A 6898-nucleotide genomic window follows, 5' to 3' on the forward strand; every position below is an offset into this window, starting at 1 on the left:
TTCTGCCATCGGAGAAGGCAATGGCACCCCACTCCAGTACTCTTGCCTGGAAAATCCCATGGATGGAGGAGCCTGGTAGGCTGCAGTCCATGGGGTCGCTAAGAGTCAGACATGACTGAGCGACTTCACGTTCACTTTTCCCCTTAATGCATTGGAGAAGGAAATGGCAACCCACTCCAGTGTTCTTGCCTGGAGAATCCCAGGGACAGGGGAGCCTGGTGGGCTGCTGTCTATGGGGTCGCACAGAGTCGGACACGACTGAAGCGACTTAGCAGCAGCAGCAGCACTTTCTGCCATGAGGGTGGTGTCATCTGCATATCTGAGGTTATTGATATTTCTCCTGGCAATCTTTATTCCAGCTTGTGCCTCTTCCAGCCCAGCGTTTCTCATGATGTATTCTGCATATAAGTTAAATAAGCAGGGTGACAGTATACAGCCTTGACGTACTTCTTTTCCTATTTGGAACCAGGTTAGAAAAACCCAAATCAACAACAACAACAAAAAAAAACAGGCTAAAGGAAAAATATGTACAGCTTTTCTGTACTTAGCATGACTTGAAAAGGAGACCCAAGAAACTGGTAACTTTGCTGCCTCTGGAAAGGGAAACCAGATGGCTGGGGAGTGGATTGTTGCTGTCATTTAGTCACTAAGTCATGTCCGACTCTTTTTCAACGCGCCAGGCTCCTCTGTCCATGGGATTTCCCAGGCAAGAATACCAGAGTGGGTTGCCATTTCCTTCTCCAGGGGATCTTCCCCACCCAGGGATCGAACCTGCATCTCCTGCATTGCAGGTGAATTCTTTTACGTCTGAGCCACCAGGGAAGCCTGGCGAGTGGGTGGAAGGGAGACTTTTACAGTGTCCCTTCTGAATTTTGACCTACGTGAACATCTTACAAATTCTAAAACTAAAAAAATTCACATGGCAAGTACACGTTGGCTAAAGGAACTAATGAACTAGAAAACTGATTTATTAAATAAAGGGCTTCCAGTCAATACTCCTCTCTGCTCTTTAGAGGAAAAGGTTTTAGAGATTCCTAGCCTCTGCCCCTTCCCTAATTCCTGGCAGAGTCCCCACAGGGAATCACCAACAGAGGTGCTCTCTGGGTCTTCAGAAAGGCATGTGGGAAGAAAATATTTATTCTGGTCAACTTTCATAATTTCCAGGAAAGGCCTCCCTTTTTCATCCTGAAACCATGCTTTCATGTGGCCCCACAGAGACATGTCAGTTGGAGGACTTTGCCAAGCTTCTTTAATTAGGCTCCTTGCTGAAAAGCTGAGCCATTGGTCTCTCAGATAGCAGCTGGCCCCAAAAGATGCAATCACTTCTCCACAGGGAACTCTTTTTTAAAAAGTCTGATAGTTAACGCCTTCCTGCATACAAACCAGCATATAAAAATTATTTACAATGTTGAGAAAGGCAAAGTGAATAATACCAAAGCCTCCAGAACTGCAACAACCTGAAGAGCTGGTCTGTGAGTGCTGATTAAATTCCAGGGGAAAGGGTAGTGAATAGCACTGGTTTGTGTTTTGGGCAGCTCGGGTGTCATCACTTGGGCTTGACAAGGAGGATGAAAAGGAGACTGACCACTTCCCTGGGAGGAGGCTCCAGGTGCTCCAGGTGCCAGTGAAGGAGAGTCCCATCCTGCAGGCCTGCAGGCCAATAACAAAAGGAGCAACAGAAAAGAATGGGAGGAGTGGGGGCCTTAACCCCTTCTCCCCACATCTCCACTTGTACTATAATGTGATCATTTCTATAGCAATGCCTATAGAAATCCTGCCCACCCTACTCTACAGATGAGGAAACAGGCTCAGAAAAGTGCAGTAACTTGTCTAAAATCTTTACAACTAACACGTGTCCAGCTCAGGAAATGAGCCCAGGGCTCTCTAACGCAACAATTCATTCACTTTAGGATTTTTATCAGAATTTGTTTTAGGAAGGAAGACTAGAATTTTTTTTAACCTTCTATCTGATTAAGTCAGACAGCTTTCCTTGCCAAGATTTTTTGCTCCTTTGTGTATGTGTGTGTGCTGTGAGGGATCTTAACTCCCCAACCAGGGATGGAATCCGTGCCTCCTGCAGTGGAAGCATGGCTTCTTAACCACTGGACTGCCAGGGAAGTCCCTATTCACTTTTATGTCAGAAACAATCATTTAGCTTTCAAGAACTTGTGCCATTTTTCTAATATTGCATCTCAATGTGCTATTTGACATCTGCACCTTATTTCCACTTCCAACACAAGGAAGATGAATTCTTCCTTTTTCTTTCCTTCTCACCTTGAGTTAGTCCATATGAGCTGAATGAGGGATCCTCAAATTGTTTTATCAATCAGAAGACAAAGAGAAAATTCCCAGGAGTGCCAGGACAGCCAGAGCCCCTGATTGGAGGCAGGATCTGGCTGCTCTGGTTATTTGGGTATTCACTTCCCATAAACTGTGTCTTTTGACTTTTTGAAGACAAAACTGGGAGATACAATCTTATGTTAGCAGTGTGGACTTGTGTTAGACCTAAGAAAAACTTCTTAACGTATGATAAAAGAATGCAAGAAACAGATAATATTAATAAAATCAATGCTTCTTGTGCATCCATAACTATGGCTACCCAGAAAGGAGCATTAATTCAAGCTGAAAGGAAGAGATGAAGGCACACATCATGAAGGTGTGCATGTGTGTGTGTGCTCAGGCATGTCTGACTCCTTGCGATCCCAGGGACTGTAGACCGCCAGGCTCCTCTGTCTATGGGATTATCCTGGCAAGAATACTGGATGGGTTACTATTTCTTCCTCCAGGGAATCTTCCCGACGTAGGGATCAAACAAGAGTCTCCTGTATCTCCTGGATTGGCAGGCATCAGGGATCAAATATCAACAAGCAAATTATTCGTCTCTGACTGGTCGGTCCAGAAAATGCTGAACTTTGCCCTGCACACAAGGATGTTGCCTAGTACTATTGGTGATGTAATTTGACGATCATTGAAAATGTCTGTCTTTGTCAACCTGAACAAATCCAAAATGACCAACAAGGAAAGTAAAGGGCACAACACCTTACCTGCTTTTTCACAGTGATGGTTTTCTGTCTACCAGGACCCAAGGTTCAGCTCGCTTCCAAACAGCAAGGACCTGGCTAATTCCTCTCTCTCTGTGCCCACAACAGCTCACCGAGTAAGTTCTAATTTCGATGATGAGCAATGCAGGGCCCCATCAGGTTCTGATCCATCATTGAGAGCTTTTGTTTTTGCCTGTGGATTAGGAGTAAGAGGCTCTCCTGTCATCTCACTTAATGGAAGTGAGAAACATATAGGATAGCTCTTTGAAAAAGTTGAAAATTTGATATTCAAATGTCATGATTTTATTGTTAACAACAGCAATTGTTTCTTGCTTTTCCCAGCTAATTTTTTTTTTTCCTGTTCTTAGGGAAAAAAAGAAAGTAATAATAGCTACAGCCTTCTCAGGAGCAGGGAATGCTGTTCAATGAGAGCTTTCTAAATGGCTGTTTATTATTAACACTCACAGAATTTCTTCTTTTACACATCTCTTTTGGAATGGAGAGTCCTCTAGGGAATGATGGCACCATCCACTTTCTGTGAAATGCCTCTTGGGTCTGACTCAGTGTGAATGATGAAGCAGGATGGTTGATCAGCCTGATATAAACACATGCCTCCCCCCCAGCTGCATTTCTGCCTTCTGTTTCTCTGACCCAGTCCTCTACCCTCAACTTTTCCTTGACTCCATCCACAGTGCTTATAAAGGGGTTTCAGTCCCCCCATAATTTCTATTAAGCCATTCTAAAGATCCCTTCCATAAACACACAATCCATAAAAAGCAGTATGATTGCTGCCTTTGGGCAGCATCAGACTATCTTTTAGCTGCTCCCCTCCCAACCAGACTGCTATGCCAAGCCCCTTCCATCAGGCGACTGTTGAGAACACACAGCCACCACCCACTGTGGCAGCCTCCACCTGGCTGAGTAATCCCATTCAATCGGCAAAACTTGACTGAGTGCTGGAGTCATACAAACCCGGCATCAATTCTGGTTCTACCATTAACGTCTGTGAGAGCCTGGGCCAGTCCTTCTCTCCCCTGAGCTTGTGTCCTCATCAGTCAATGGAAACATGAATGCTTCCTCTCGTGGTGGCTGCCAGAATTCGAGATAACATACACCAAGCATCCACCTCCATATCAAGTACCCACGAAAGACACGCAGAAAGGGTAGATATTGAGTAACTATGAGAAACGTTCTAGAGATGGTAGAATTCTTAGGGAGAGATCGGAGTTGCCTGTGGACAGAGGTCAAGAAAGACTTTGTAGAGGAGCTTTGCAAGAAGGGTAAGGAATCTGGCAGATGGACTGAGGGGAGGGCACACCAGGCAGGGGAACAGAAACAAAGCTGGGACTGGAGCCCAAACCCCTGGGCCCAGTGGGGCAGGTAACAGGATGCAGCTGCAGCTGAGTAGGAGTGGGGAGGGCGGCTTGGGAGAGGAGGCCAGAGCCAGGAAGAAGCTAGATCAGAAGGGCCTTTTAGAGTCATTGTTAAGTTGTAGAGCACATGGTTTGGCCCACAATATAGTAAGATTTCTGCAGCAATGGCCAGTCAGAATACATTAATTACACTAGCAACTGGATAATGAGAATTGAATGTCATATATTATAACCCTCCAAAATATAAGGGCCTCTGAGCTGATGGAAACCTTTGTAACACTTCCAAGTCACACCAGGGTCTGCTGAGAGGCTGGTCCAGGAGGAATATCTCGGCAAAAGCGGGAGATGGAATGAACAGGGAGAGAACATCCAAGACCAAATCCTTGAGGGTCGAGAGAAGAGGAAACAAAATATAAATCTTAAGCCCAGGGATCAAGGAACTCAAAGATACAGGGCTGAAATGCTGTGCCTGGGAGGTAGGATGAAAGACATGTGAATGAAGAGCACTGGCTTTGAATTCAATCCCAGTCCTACTGTCCACTGGCTGTGTGACCCTGGGCAAATTGTTTTACTTCTCTGGGCCTTAATTCTTTCATCTGCAAAGTGAGGCTAGTAATAGTATATACCTCTCAGAGAAAATTGAAGCAAGGCACCTATAACTTGACTGCCTAGCAGGTAACAAGTATTAAAAATATAATAATTCATAAAAGTGATTCCAGAATACCCTCTTTCCCTCTCTTTTTTCCCCCTCTACCATCTTGCCCTCTGTCTTTTGTTTTCCTTGCAAAACCTAAAAGGACGGTATTTCCAAGAATCCCTGTCTTCAGCAATGTTTTGCCTTTCTTCATTTTGTTTCTGAGGACAGAGAACAAGTTAGGAGATCACCCTCCCTTGATCATGGAGGAAGCTATGACATAAAGGACTCCAAATCCTATCAATGATGGTTGGGCCATTTAAAGAAAAACCATGCAGTGAAATTGACTTCTGGGGGCAAGTACAGGTCTATGAATTTCAACACATGTACAGATTCACGTGACCACTACTCCAATAGGACACAGAACAGCCTTTTCACCCCCAAATCTTCCTCGCACTACCTCTTGATAGATACACGCTCCCACTACCCCAACCTCTGGTAACCAATGATCCGTCGTCAGTTAGCGTAGCTTTGTCTGAGACTGTCATGTAAGTGGAATCATAACCTATGTAAGCTTGGTTACATGTAAACTATGCTTCTCTTATCGTCATAATGCCATTGAGATTAATTCAAGCTGGTTTATGTATCACTAGTTAGTTCCTTTTGATTGCTGAGTAGTATTCCATGTTTGGACCCTTTGAAGAGAAGACACAAGCATCCTTGGTGCTATTTCTTTTGTGAAGGTTGCCTTAGTGAAATTCAAAGCCATTGGTTCCAAGTAACAAATGATGTATTTTTAATGTCTTCAGTCATGCACTCAGTTCTTAACTAATTTTTCCCTATGAGAATATGATCCCCTCCAAAAAAAAAAACCAAAAACCATATAACCTAATGCATGTGCTTCCCCTGTTGGGAGATAATCATCACTGAGAGAGGGCTAAACGTAGGCATCACTGGCATCCCACCTCACATGGTCCTCCTGCCTCCAGCCAGGTTCCAGGCTGCCCACATGGTCTCAGAGGCAACCACACCATGGATCTTCTGTGACAGCTTCCAAAGCCACTCCATGCCCACCTCAAGTGGCCTTGGTTTCAGCTGTCTGATGCCCCACCACTGCTCCCCATCAAGGGGACCAGCCATGTCTCTGGGGCTTTTTGCTGCCATGCTCACATCACTCTCCTTCACTTCACTCCTGTGAACCCATTCATATCTGTGGCCACTCATTTCTTCCTCCCATCATTACTCCATTGTTCTCACTGAGAGAAGGCCCTCTCCTGACCAGAGGGCGTTTTTTTTTCCAGCTTTATTGAGATATAACTGACACGTGACGACCTTGTGTAATAGTTTAAGGTGTACAATGTGTGGACTTGATGCACTTCTATGTTGCAAAATGATTACTGCCATTAATGATTAAAAACCCCATCATCTCATAAAATTACCATTTTTTAAATTTTTGAGAACATTTAAGATATATTCTCCTTGAAACTTTCAAGTTTATAATTTATAAAATGCACAGTTTATAAAAGTATTGCTAGCTGTAATCACCATGCTATACACTAGACCCCACAGGACATATTTATCTTATAATTGAAACTCTGTACCCTTTATCCCCCCTTTCATCCCACACCCCAGCCCCTGGTAACCACCACTCTACTATCTCTAAGAATTCAGCTTTTTTAGATTTCTCAGGTAAGTGAGACCATATATAGTTAATTGTCCTTCTGTCTGACTTATTTCTCTTAGCACAGTGCCCTCAGGGTCCACACGTGCTGTTGCAAATGGCAGGCTTTCTTTCCTTCCTATGCTGAATAGTATTCCATATGGCACATCTTCTTTATCTGTTCATCCAT

The sequence above is a fragment of the Ovis aries genome, chromosome 11, assembly GCF_016772045.2.
Source record: "Ovis aries strain OAR_USU_Benz2616 breed Rambouillet chromosome 11, ARS-UI_Ramb_v3.0, whole genome shotgun sequence".
Classification (NCBI taxonomy): domain Eukaryota; kingdom Metazoa; phylum Chordata; class Mammalia; order Artiodactyla; family Bovidae; genus Ovis; species Ovis aries.